The sequence below is a fragment of the Melospiza georgiana genome, chromosome 1 (assembly GCF_028018845.1).
Source record: "Melospiza georgiana isolate bMelGeo1 chromosome 1, bMelGeo1.pri, whole genome shotgun sequence".
NCBI classification, from domain to species: Eukaryota; Metazoa; Chordata; class Aves; order Passeriformes; family Passerellidae; genus Melospiza; species Melospiza georgiana.
In genome coordinates, this window is record NC_080430.1 from 72,297,005 (window position 1) to 72,311,890 (window position 14,886).

A 14,886-nucleotide genomic window follows, 5' to 3' on the forward strand; every position below is an offset into this window, starting at 1 on the left:
TGAAGCTTGATGACATATGACCACAATTTTCATCTAATTTACTTAGTCCTGTAGTAATTTAACTGATCTCAATGTGGTTAAAGTAAATATGCATTGAAATAAGGAAAGCAGAATAAGGCTCTTTGTTGTTTCTGCCACGGGAATCTGCTAAGCTTTATGTCCTACCATTAAGAATGGAATTTCCACATCTGTCATTGCACAAAACATATATCTCAAAACTCTACCTTGAGATCCAAATGAAGAATGTACATTTGGTGCATGTACTGAATTCCCTTGCAGATCTGTTTTATGAACGAGATTGTATCCATCTCTGTCAAATTGTAGTTCTCATCAATAATTCGGTCAAATAACTCTCCTCCTTCCACGCTGAGGAGAAAAAGACAATAAAGCAGTGGCCAAGTTCAAATCCCATCCCATACAGTAAGACTAATGCAGAAAATACACTATTGACTATTTTTATCATTCACAGTCAGGTTCAGTAAGATGAGCTTGTACTTTAATCTGAACTTTCTGAAATCTGAGTTCTGATGCATACTGGCCTGAACCTCTTCAAGGCCTAAGAGTTCAGTGTCTCATCCACTGAAAACCATGAACATCTTGAAATTTAATATTATGCTGTCTTGAGTTCTCATCTTGGACCAGTGAAATTAATGACGTTCCACGGAAAACCAAGACAACATGATGGAGAATCTGCATTTAAATCTGTGGTCTCTCCCCTCTGAGTTTAAGAGGGACAGGATCCAAAAGGTCTATCTCAAACAATCTAAAGTCAACAAAATTTACTTAATTTATCTTCACATTTCAGTATGCCTCTAGCTTATCTGTTCATAGGTGCACAGATACTTTTCTGATATGTTAATCATATAGACCAAATTCAGAGTACTATCTGAGAATGTCCAGAATAGTCAAATTCACCTAACATTGAACCCTTCTGCCACACATTTCAATGTTTTAGTTTTGGCCTTTTTGGCTTCCTTAAGACAACATCTGTTTAACCTGAGCTTAAGGCAGGTATTTTGTGCCTAATTAGCCTGATAACCCAGCATAAAAAGCAGGTTTATCCTTTCAGGCACCCAATAGAAGGACTAGGGATACATCTGGCTCCTCTTTGGTGCAAGATGTCTTCTTCTTTGCCTCCCAGAATAGGAGATATTCTAAGAGGTTTGTTTCTTGGCTGACACAAATTAAAGTATTAAATTAAAGATATGTAACACAGCTCTATCTTCAATTGGAGCAGCTGCTTTACAGCACCAGGAGTGTGGCAGACTCCTAGAAAAAAATGGCTGCATGGGAAAACTTTTCTCTTAAAATCCCTTTTTTTCCTGTTGTTCATGAGAACATATATATGTTTTCTATCTGTAAGAAGTTCTATTTCTCATTTCAGGAGAAAGCAAGGAAATTGACAATTCTAGCTAAAGTAGTAAACACAGAAAGGAAAAGAACACACTTACTATTCCATGACAAGTACAATATCATTTTTAGATTCAAAGGCATCATATAGCTGGATGAGGTTGACGTGATTCAGCTGGTTCATGACATTGATTTCATTTTTTACTTCATCCTGTAAAGAGCCATGAATATTGCTTCAGATACTATTTTCCTGAGAAAGCTACATTTGAAGCAAATCTACATTATCTTCACGTTTTCTCTTGTGGCAACCAAACTCAGGGCTCCTGCAGCAGTAGATGTCAAAGCTATAGGAACTAACAGACTGAACTCAGAGCTTGATTGGGGTGTTTCCTAAGGTATTTAGGTATCCTAACGTATTTACTGGAAAAGGAAGAACAGAGCCCACATGGACAAGAGGCAGGCTCCCAGAGATGTAAAGGAAAAAAGAAGCAGAAGACAATTTTGTTCCAACAGCTGTAGGTGTACAAAATCAAGCTGAGAAAAGTCCAGGACAGCTCTCAAAACCTAACTTTACAGTCAGAGGACAGAGACTGGTACTTCCATTCAGCCCAACTATTTTAGACATGCTGAATGATGATGTCAGTCTCTCTCTATTCACCATAAAGGGATTCTTAGAGATCAGCTTGGCCACAGCTATGCCTTAGCAACCCCAGTTACCTGAGACAAATCCCACTCTTGAATGCCCTTGATGACACCCATGTCACACAAAGGATGTCATGCATGTCTTTCCAGTGAAATCCAGTCCCAGATGGCCAAGAGGTTTGCAAAACAGCCCAGACTAATTCCTCTCATCTGTATTTGTGTTGATGTCACGTGCCCACATCATGTCTGCTATCAGCATCGCCCCCACTGACATCAAGTCATTGCAGCAAAGGCCTCATTGTGCTTGGGAGGGAGCACACTATGTCACAGGCCTGACAAATGCTTTTAGCATTAAAGAAAACACTAATAGAATTAGCAACAGAAAGGAAAAAAATAATATCATATTTAAAAGAAGCAGAAAACACTCCCAAAATAGTACTTTCATGAGTCATTGGAAGTTTTGGAGGAGAAGGGAAATAGAACTGGAATTAATGGTATTGAAGCAGGTCCTATGAGTGTGATGGCTTGTGAGATACTTGGTCATGGCCTGATGTGTAGCTGAAGAACAGTGTGTGATCCACTGGGGAACAAAAGACTAATATCATTCTCCACCAACCTTCTGTTTTGGACCTTGTGCTTTTATAATTTTGGCCGCCAGCTTGAGACCTGTTGCTTTCTCTTCACATTTGTGCACTTGCCCAAAACGCCCTCTAGAAAAAAAGGAGAAACAAACATCATTCAGTGGTACAGGTATCAACTCCGAGTGTAAACTTCACTATAAACAACCATAAATCTTCCTCTCCCTACTGGCTTTCATTTCAATCACTCTGTTGTTGCTATTTTGTTGTGTAGATTGTACTTACTACTACTCATTTAGGCACATCAGCATCACACAGTGTTCTATCTGGTACTACTCCACTTGTATATGATTCACTATACTCACATCATAACCTGCAACTACTAATCCCAGGAAAGTTAAGGATATACTGTAAGGATAATGGCTCACTTCTATGCACCATCTGCCCCTCTCCATCGCATCATTCTCCTCCTCCATGGGAGGGTTGTGTTTTCTTGATGATACAAAGCCTTATCCAAGAATATGCTGCCATGAAAATTACAATATCCCACTCTCCTAAAAAATGACAGCACAAGAGATAAGTAACTCCTGCTAATCTATGTGAAAATAAGAATGCGTTTTCAAGGATGAGACTCACTGAGAGGAAGAAGACTACAATATTTGTCTACATACTGCGGTCTGTAATTTGAGGTAAAGTATTTCAGCATCCTGGGAGCCCTGTCATAGAGCCTGAGGGCATCTGGCTGGCCTAGAACAATGCCAAATGCAGGCCAAGACTGCTGGTGCCAAATAGCAAGCCAAAATTCACTCTCACTATAAAACCAGCCTCCTCTTTTCATCCCTCTATAAAGCACTTTAAGAGCTTAGACTTTCATGACTTCAGCTCTAGTGGGGCATGTTGACTCCATTCACCTCCCAGGGTTCTTGGCTGTAAATTTGTGCCTTGCTTTCCAAGCTGATTTACTACACCTGACTTACCCTCCCAGAATTTCATCCTCGTTGACATTATAGTAATTGCTGATCCCCACCCTTTTGGCTGAGACAATCCGGTGATCAAACGGTGCTGGTGGAGTAGGAATATCATCTAAAAAAGACAAAACCGACAGAGAGCATATGAGCGGTCACAGACAGTCCTTGTCTATCCCATATTTTAGTTCCTCTTTTCCCCAGATAAGTTCATTTAAGAACTGAATACACTTACTGTAAGCTTTATAGAGAGGTCTTTCTCTGTTATTGAACAAGGGTTTTATTCCATAAGCTCTGGCTCAGAAATGAGGTGGTTGTTGGGGAGCTACATCACCGAGACAGGGACTCTTTTTTTAAGTTATCATGTTTCATACAACAGTTGGGAGAGGCAAAGTGAAGACCACTAGACTATACCAACGTAGCTTCATACCCACAAGGGGCCTCTGCAATTCAGCCTAATCTCTGATTTTTTTAAATATTATTTCCTCCTCAGGGGCTGTTAATAGATAAGTATGCACTGTAACTCTCTGGTGGAGTAGGAAGAGAAGCAATTGTCCTGCAGGCCCAGGTAAGAGAGGCTATTTCCTGGCTTTTGGTGTTGACAGTGATTCCCCTTCTCAACTGACTGACAAAACTCACAAAACTGACAAAACTCTCCACAGTCTGGTCATCACCTTTAAAGATTACATTTAGAGCTTGTGCACATGAGGGAGTTTCACCCTGGTGGACACTTGGGGTTTCCAGTATGCCTCAGGACACAAGGAAACTCTCATATGCTGCTCTGAAGAATTTCTGCCCTTAAAAAAAGATGGCAGATAAAAGGTAAAGAGGAGCACAGAGGAGGGATGGTTCCCAACATTGCACTGCAGCAGCTATGGAGTTTTGGCAGGTCTCGGGTGTGACTTTCTGGACCTCCACATGCTGGACCTTTCTACCATCCTGATGTCAAAATCCCTGCTGGAGACCGGCCCTCCATGCCTAATTTGGACTTTTTGCAGGCAGTTGTGACTTCAATTTCATACCCAAGTTGTTTTTCATTTGATTGATACTCCTGAGAGTGACCTTTGGCTGACCAAGGTGACAAATACTTCTTCAACCATTTGGGAGGGCTACAGCCCCAGTGTTTCAATATGAGCTCTCTGGTTTGGAATGCCAGCTCCTTTTTGTGTGAGGCTTGTTGAGCAATTTTGAAACCATTCATTACTCGAGTGAAAATGATCAAAAACACAAACAAGAAACCCCATGACAGCATGTAGCTGGCAGGAACACTTTGGTCATTAATGTGGCAGTAGATTGTCCTTATTCACAGTGAATGTCCATTTTTCCAGGACACCAGCTGTGTACCTAGATTTTTTCTTGACAGTGTTAATAACTTACATGGTCAGGAAGTTAGTTCATGGTCAAGGAATTGTGAAAAGCTGGGGCTTCTGGAAGTTTGCCACCTGCTTGGGATTCTGCAGAGTTTGACTTGCACTACTGTAAGTATGGGTCTTTGCACGTTACTGAGACCCAAAAAATGCCAAGAAAACCTCTAACCTAAGGCAAAATTTGACTCTAACAACACAAACTCCATCAGCACCAGCGTGTAAGTGACAGAAGAAAATGTAGTTCTGAAAGCTCAGCTAAAAACATTACCAAACTTTGGGCAAGGAAATATTCTTTTAAAGACTCCAGACTGCTTTTCCAAACTATGTTTGAGTTTTTGCCTTCAAGATGTTCCCTATGACAGACACTCTATTATTCTTTTCCTGCAAACCAAAGATGTTTCCCTGTTCAAGAACAATTTCCTATTGCAGATCAAAGATGCTCCAACAGAGATACTATAACCTTAACATCATCCATAAAAATCTCCCAGATCTCACAACAGTTTATGGATTTTAAAGTTTTAGTGTGTTATGTCCTGTTTTCTGCTACAAAAACCTAGCATAAACCTGTAATAAATGTTTCCCTCCCACACTCTCCCCCCTTTCCCAAAGCAGATAAATTCATCTTGAGTCTTGTGTATGCACATGGACACTCATATATTTCAAAGTCTTTCAGGCCACCTCCTCAACATGCCACAATTTCATTTACAGGAATAGCCACTGAAATTCTCAAGATGGAGGTCTAATATTAGAAATCTCTGCCTCACCATGGTGAGCACTGCTTCAAAGATTGGTGCATGAGCACCATTTATCTGACTGTTTAACTGCATAATTCAGGCTCACACAGAAAAGTCTACATTTCTTTACTTTGTAGCCTGCAGTTGTTCTCACTTCAGATTACAATGGTATGAAAATGAGCAAGCTGGTTTTTCAGGCTATGTCCATAGCATTGCAGATTCCCTGTAAACATACATTCTCAACACTTCCTCAGGCTGACCAAGTTTGCCACACCTGATATAATTTCTCCCTCCACTCTACACTTAGGGATTTTAGCTCTTTTGTTAAAAGAAGAGGGAGAGACAATAGTGTTAGTGGAGTAGTTGTGGCGGAAGCAAATTAATTTTGAATAATTTCTGACAGAGCAGAAGCCTCTAATATGAAAGCAAGCAGAATCATGTTACTTCTCATCAGCTTAAGATGCAGCCCATGAAAAACTTTTTCCCATCAGAGCTATCACACACATCTTTTTCTCCTACTAATTAGAATCACAAAATCCTTCTTTTCTACAGATCTCTGTCTCTGTTCATCGCTGTAATACCAGGGGAATCAAATGCTTTGCCTTTAAGATACTTCCTTTAAGAGCTTTTTTTAGTTTTACATATGCCATCAGCGCTTTCTGCAACTACTCTGCTCTTTTTGTTGTCATCCTTGACAAGACTTTCATCATGCACTTGATGCTCACTTCTACTACTATGCTCAAACTAGCAGGTCTGCCCAGGGATTGAACTAGAATTTCCTGTACCTTTTTCGCAGCGTTTACACCTGCAAGGACAAAACATGGTATTAGTGCAGAGTACACTTAAAGCAGAGCAACTTTAGAAACATAGGTGAAAAATGCCTACACAGATATTGCATTCAAATAACATTAAGCTATTTTGTTTCATGGTGTAAAATTAACTGGTTTAATATTCATGTTGAGAAATAAAAATGGCCCTTAAATTAATCATGACAGCAAAATGTTTCTCAGCTACTGAAAACCTCACCTGAGGTCTTCTAAACTTGACATTAGGCTATCAATCTTGCCTTTAAAGGAAAGGGAGAGCACTGAAATTCCCCTTTGTTCATACAGGTTCCTGAGGGCTTAAACCTGTTTTTCCATGAAAGGCTATATATTGAACCCAGCAAAGATAGAATTGCAGTACACAAATTTATCAGGTCAATTGCCTGGGCAAATTTTAATTTTTTTTTTTATTTAAACATTTTTATGCTGTCCTTTATATTACTACGTTTGCAGTAAGTTAATTCCCAGTTGGCACATGGCCTGATCTATTTTGCTGATGTTACATGACATTGCAGTACATAAACATAACCATGGGAGAATTCTCAGAGAAAAAGAATAGCATAATGTAATTCTAGTGTTCCTAACATATTCCCCAAGCAAACAACCACAGCACAATGCTAATACCATGTGTGGTGGATTGTTTGCCTGGCTTTTTTAAGAGTATAATTTCACTTAGATCAGAGACATAAACAAATTTTTCACTTTTGTATTAGGCTAAATTTTCACCAATATTTGTATTAATTAGCCACTTTGACTTGAAACTTGAACTACACATTTTTCTGAAGCAAAAGTCTCTTAGAATGTGTAGTTTCAGTTTCAGGCCTTACCTTCCCTCTGATACCTCTTCATCATAAATTTGTTCTGCCTCATCTTCCTTTTGGGAAGGAGCTGGTGGTTCCTCAGCACCTTTTTCACTCTTATCAGCATTTTCCTTCCCTTCACTCTCTTTCTCCTCTTGTTGTTCCTCAAGTGTATCTTCAGGCACCTGAAGTTCCTTCTTCTCCTCAGCTGCTGGGGACTCACTCTCTGTCTCCTGCACAGTTATTTTTTGACAAGCATCATCAACAGCATCTTCTTCCTGCTGCTTTTCTGGAGTGAAGGATTCCTGAAAAGAGTTTCTCCTATATTCATAATGGCTTTCTAAAGACAAACTTTCTTGTTTCTCCTCTGACTCTTCAGGATAAAATTTGGGAGGATCCACTTCAAGCAGAAGGGAACTTTCCCTCTTGGCATTTTCCTTGTTGAGTTTATCAACTTCTTCTTCCTGAGGGCAGGATTGACTCTGCTGGATGTCCCCATCTATAAGAGATTGCAAAGTAATATGTCAGTGGTTTTCTGATAGTCAGTAACAGTATTAAAGTAGGGCTGCACACTTAGCATAAAATCTGTTGAATTTTGAACTAGGTATTTGTTTTCCTCTCTGACTTTCAAGGTCAGTACAAGTGTCTCCTAAGCAAGAGAAGACTACTTATTTAAAACTGGGATTTCATGTGTCCCAAATGCTTTCTTTGAGACACAGCACTAGAAAATGTTTCTCTCACTCGAAGTTATTGTCAGCCAAGTCAAGGTTAATGAACTCCTCATGCAAAGCACCTTATTGAGCAGTTGGATACCCTGTGCTCACTCATGCTGATGAACACACGCATAAGCCAAGCAACTTCACTGCAGTTGCTCAGGAAAAGTCATGGTTATTTCTGTGTTATTTCTTAGGAACTAGAAGCTGATCAGAGAAAAAAAATAGTCTAACCTGTTGAATCTGGTGGCTTCTTTTCTTTTGTTTCTGTTTCATTGAAATGTGACTTTTCTTTGATGACCTGTGAAAAAGGCAATTGACACATTAGTCAATTTATACAGTGCACATGTTGTATTAGTCCTCATAAAATTGCAGCCTGATTTTTTTTTTTTATCAAATGCAAATACTCTGTGTTCTAACTCACACATTTCCTATAAATGATTGTCCTTATTTTAATCACTACAAGCTAATTGAATTGATACCAGTGCAAAGCAAGAGAAATTATCTTGGTTGTAATCAGCATCAGTGTTGCCATAAAACAGCCTAGAAAGGATTAGCACTGAACCTCAGAGACTAAACCAAAGAAGCACCCTGGAATCAGCTGGATGCTTCAGGCATCACCTGCCCTAGCTTTTGTTGTTAAAAAACTAGGTTAAACCAAATCTCAGAAAATTTAATATTCTAGGAAGATGCTCAGTAACAATCTTACTGGCACTTATCAAAAAGTTCCTTGCTGTTTAATCAACATCTGGTAATGACTTCTTTAATGATGCAACGATTTATTAAGGGATGACTGAGACAGTAACCAGGAATATAAAAGCCGTAACTTCAGCTTTGTGGCCTTCATTTACTTACATTTTACAATGTTGCAGTGACATCTAGAGGTGCTTCATACCAATCCAGGTCCTCATAAAACCTCGGCAATTCCTGTTACCTTTGTGGATATTAACTCCTGTTTCTGTGCTATGTGCTCCATGTGTTTTTGTCCTGGCCACTCCTAGCCTTGCCAGAAGGTGACCACAGTACAACATGGTAGCTGCTGTTGCTCGGTGCTCCTTTTTTCACCTTCTTCCTCTCACACTGCTATGAAACTGCCACCGTTATTACTATGATTAGATCCACATGGTGTGAAAAATGCTTTCACCTCAAAATATTTTCCAGAGGGGCTACCAGCTAAAGCAGTATTGTATATATCCCAACAAAATATACAAGTTCAGGCATTTAATTTTGAGTGTCAACCATGTGATCAGTCCCACAGCCCTGGGCACCAACCAGTCATATTACTAAACATTTGTTCTGGTAGGTCCTCCACATTTTTAATGCTTTATTTTTTTATTTTAATTTCATCAGGCTATATAGAAAATAGGCATGAAATCAAAGCAATGTGTAACCTCTATAAACAGAGTTAAAGGGAAAGGAAATTCCACGAGAAGCCAAAAGAGTTGAGACAAACTGTATGTAACTGCATGGAGGGATTTCAACAGGGATTGTTCAGAAAATCTTGATTCACAAGGGACAAGGAAAATGTAATACAAGCAGAAGACCTGAGACCGACAAGTATTTTGGATGCAGTTTGTCCCAGGAAGTTGCAGGCCATAAAATGAGTAAGGCCACAATACAACAAGGTAAATACCTTTGAAATATAAATCAGAGCCTTGTTCCCACAGAACTTAAATATAATGTAATGCTGCCAGATGGCACACAGGGAATCAACCAATGCTCTAAAAAGCACTAAAAAAAAATAAAATAGGGAAAAGCCGCAGACTTATTTATTCTGCACTGTGTTGGCAATTAGCAATGCACTCGCATTCCTGTAAGTATGTCAGCCTCTCTGTGCCACTGAGAACATCAGCTCTGATCAAACACAGTCAGCTGAGCAAATAACCAGAGAAATGGCCTCCAAGCTCTTTGATGCATGAGGCCAGATTTCACTTCTGCATTCAGAATTAATTGCAGACACACAGCACTTCCAACTAAATATTGCTGTAGTTTGCAGGTGTGAAATACAGAAGCCAGCTTTTGAAAATCCATCTAGTGGAAGGAACACTGGACAGTGCTGAATACCTGAGACTGCCAAGGCATTACATAAATTACTGCTGTGTTTATTCAAGCACCATTTTTGATCTCCAACATTTCAAAAGCAGATGGGGACTTCATACTAATTTAAATTTTTAAAAAATAATACAAATTAAATATTTACTGATATCCGTCAGAATCAATTTGCAATAAATATGGGGGCAAGAGTGCTCTAGAGTAAGAAATACAGATATAAGGACTAGATATTGAAATAACTAAATACATGAGCAGTCTATACATGAACAACCCAATTTTCTCCACATTTTGCCCTTTGTAGAAACATGTGACTTCAACTTGTCAAATCTTGACCTGGCAATAAAAACAAGACCTTTTGCCCATTATTTCTTCCCTCTAAACGGTGGGGGCTCACCAAGTTCTCTGGAGCTGCCAGAAGTCAATGTATCCTTCCTATGCCAGCCACAGGCTGTACAAAGACCTCCTTGTGGTTTGTCAGGGGCGTGCGTGACGTCCAGCCCCAGGCAGCTGAGCAGCTGCTCCGAGAGCCCACAATTCCCAAAGGCCATCACACTCTTTGAAAATCTCATCTGAAAGGTGTGGTGGCTTGTTAAAGACATCTATCCCACCTAATTACTCTTCATACCATGCCTCATCCCTCAGTCTGTTAGAACTTTCTTAAGGGTCTTTATAACTTCATCCCTAATAATATTGTATTTATTTATGCATTATTCTTTGCAAACTTATGTTACATGACTGTTTTTCAGTCTGTAATTTCTAAAATTACAGTAATCAATATTTCTTAGTAGAAAACATTTTTCCCTTTCTTTAATGACTTGAATATGCAAAATCAGGTAAATGGCACTACAGTAATTTTTCCAAGTCATACAAGCCAAAAGCTTCAAGAAAAGATTTGTGAAGTACACTTTTTTTTTGTAGGGGGGAGGAATAAGCTTTTATTTCACAAAAGCTTAAACATCAAAGTTAGTGTTGTGACCCTGTAAAGTATACCACAGCAAAAATGTGTCTGTATCTACATAATTTTGTATTGTGTCTTCAAAAATATGTTTTCTAGACTTAAACATATTATTTCATAGAGTATTGCCAGACCCTAAGTAAGAGAGACAGAATAAAAGCCCAGGTGAAGATACAGAACAATGTGAGATAGTCCAGAGGCTGAAATTTCAGTACAGACCATTGGGGAAAAAAAAAAAAAAAAGCATTTGGAAATTATTTAAATTGACTTTAGAAACCTGCAGAAATCAAGAAAAAGCAGTAATATATATAAATATAATATATTCTAATTGAAATTTCAAATGCAGCAAGAAATTAATGTCTTTTATAGACATCTGACTCCTTTTTAATGAGCCCTACATGGTTAAATTCCTTCTTTATACTGCAGCAGTCCCACCTTTGGAATGTTTTTTTAGCTAACTTTCAGATTTTTTTATTCACCTAATAAAACTCTTCGATTCTTTTTTTCCTACTGCAAAAATTTTTGTAATGAATGGCCTCATAAAGCAACCCCAACCATTCAGTTAGAGGTCCTTTATCACCCCACCACATTTCATTTTATACCAAGACATTATCCTCAGCTTCCATCTCCCAATACCAAGACACAAACCTTTGCATGAGCCTAAACTACATTTTAACTGTGTCACTTTCTCATATTTTGGATAGTTTGCAGAGCTGTATTAAGGCTAGATAACCTGGTTTGGTGTAAGATCTGATCACCATTCATTTATCAAATGAACTTGAGGTTTGCAATTAATCAGTTTCCTTAACAGCCAGAACTCAGCCATGGGTTTTGCCTCTAAAGGTGCTCCCAGTATCTCTGAGGGTGCTCCCAGTATCTCCTCACCAGTTCCCAGGAGAGTGCAGAACACAACACAGAGACCTTGGGACCACCACGAGCGTGGTGATGCCTCCTGTGCCATCCATCAAAGCTGGAGTCCATCCCCACCTGCCCTTTCATGTTCCTCTTCAATACACAGAATTTCCTCCCCCCAGCAGTGTAAAATGTTCAGTGAGAGCATTTTTGAAACAAACTTATAAATGCTAAAAACCACACACATGGGAATTCCGCTTGTATTGGCAGGTGGTGCATCTGCTTCCATGTCACTATATTTTTGGTACACAATAACAACTGCTGGCACCTGCAGGCAAAGATTTTGACTCTTGCATGATTTTTATAGAGCTCCTTGAACTAGATAAAGAAATTATTATTCTGTAAAATCTAAACTCACTCTACAAGCACCTTCTAATCACACACACACAAAAAAAAACTGTGAACCATGAGAATCATGATTCCTTCAATATGAAATACAAGAGAAGTTTTATGTGACCTGCTGCTTTGAAAATACAAAGGTAATGAGGCAACAACCTCTGCATGAAAAAATCCCTCAGAATAACATAATCCTAGAGAGGGAAGAAACTGAAAATCAGTGAAGACAAAGTGTTGCCCATTTCCCACTAAAGTTTGCTGAGTTCCCACCCACTGTGCTGGAGAAGCTGCAGCTATCCTGTTTCAAATGGATGCTTACTCCTGCCAGGCCATTCTTCTCAAAACAGGGGATCTTACACTGAGGAGGAGAAAAGGTTTTCATGCAACCAGGCTCCCAACAGAGCCTGTGGCCTCAGTGAAGATGCAACAGGTTGCACTAACAGTGACAGGCTGATTTCAAACGTCTTCACTTTTGTCTTGAGGTCCAGCCACAGTCACTTAACAGAGTCATTTTCAGGCCTAAGAAGGCCCTTGGAGGTAGATTGTTTAACTCAAATTGACTGGTTTACTTTTAATGTCTCTGGAATGCACAGAAGCCTGTAATAATCACCAACAAATCTGAGGCTACCAAGACACCCTTTAGGACCAGAGCACACAGCATTACCTGGCTATCAACCAGTCACTGCTGGTTTTGAGTTTTTCATCTGAAAAAAAAAGGGGCAACATCAGGCAAGCACAAGCACTGGAGAATTCAGTTGCTTTCCTCACCTGTGTGATGATTGAAAGGGTGCACATGTGCCTCATATGCACCTGTGCCATAACCCTAAAAGGCTTCCACACGCTACGCTTCACATTTTTACCATTACCGTGAAATAGGACACCCTCCTAAGTGGGTTCCACTATTGTCACAGTGTGACACAGGAGAAAAAATATCCATTTTGAAAGCCAAATCACTGGCAGATCTTTTTAACTGTGGGGATAAATCACCCACTTGTCAAACTACTCAGGCAATTTTTTAAAATTACAGTATCAGTTAAGTAGCCTCATTGTAAAAGGAGTATTTCTCAACTAACCCAGCTGATCTAAGCAGGCCTTGTATGGATGGCAAACACTTTCAGACTCCGTGAACTGCCCTTCCTAAGCTTTTCTCCAAAATCACACAGCTGGGAGATTTCCATCCAAAGGGTTATAAACTTAAGAAATCATCTCCTACAGCTTTGATGACTCACTTCGGACTCAAGAAATGCAAGTTTCCTAAAATTCATTTAACAAGAAAGGAGTTTGGGTTGTGGAGAAAGACCTGGATGGGGCTGTTTTTCATTTTCCCTTTATAGACAGACCATGGTTCTGTGGCACCTCACCATGCAGAACCCCGCTATTGGAATGTGGTGGGGCTCATTCCAGGCTCTGCTGGGGCTGCTGTCCAGCCACCCATCTCTGCTCCTTCTCACTGCTGCATGTGTATGTAAAACCCAGGGCGCTGCCAGGATGGCGCCAAATTAGTTGTGTTTCAGAGCAGTCACCCTTGTAATTAACACTCAGTGTGGTGCAGACCCCACATGTATTTGCAATGGCACTCTCCTGCCAGAGGAAACAGTCAGGTGTGGTACCCCTACACCTTCTGAAAGGGGCTGAGAGGAGTCATTACCAGAAAACTGCTTAAATGTCTAGGACATCTGATGACAAAAGGTGAATTTTAGATGGCTGCAGTGGACAAAGAATTCCTCCCTGAGCAACCCCTCCTACCACAGTCTCACCTCTTTGAGGAACTTTCTGCTTTTCCAGGACTGCTCTCTGATGAGATACCTTGCTTTGCTTCCCTGCACTTATCAGTTGTCTCTTTATCTTCATCTGAGGTCTCTCTAGTTTTGCAAAGGAATTGTAATGGATTCCTACAATGGTCACTCTAACATTTAGATTTAGGCATTCATGTCATACCCCAAAAGCTATCCAATGTGGCATGTAGTTATCTAGAAATTAGCTGTGTCTACTTGGATTTCACACATTTTCAGGGTTGTAGAGCAAAATCCCGGCAGTGTTCAGGGAGGGATCCTACACAGGGAACATTGTACAGCAGATAGCAAGTTCTGAGGGTAAATGGAAACAAAGTTAAACAGCATTATGAATTGAAAAGGCATGAAACAACTCCTGTGGCTGTCAGCAAGGGAGAGAAGAGGACAAAACAAGACGAAAACATTGTTCTAAGAAAACATGCCAGTTTTATGACTGGTACACAGACAGAGAGAGAATTTTAACTCTGATATACTGCAGTTCACTCAGAAGCTGAAAATCTTCTACCAAGAACATATTTAAGTAAAGGCATCAGTCCTGAGGGAAAGAAGAGCATTCCCAAGTGTAATGGCACCTGTGGGTGCTGACCAGCTGCATTGCCCAAGCGACAGACAACCCATCTGTTGAGATTCTGCAGAAATCTCTACCCTTGAAACCACCAGCCCAGCAGAAACTCTTTCAAATAAAGAAAAGAAAAGAAAAGAAAAGAAAAGAAAAGAAAAGAAAAGAAAAGAAAAGAAAAGAAAAGAAAAGAAAAGAAAAGAAAAGAAAAGAAAAGAAAAGAAAAGAAAAGAAAAGAAAAGAAAAGAAAAGAAAAGAAAAGAAAAACAAGAAAAGAAACATTTCCCACCTATTTGGCTGAAAGAT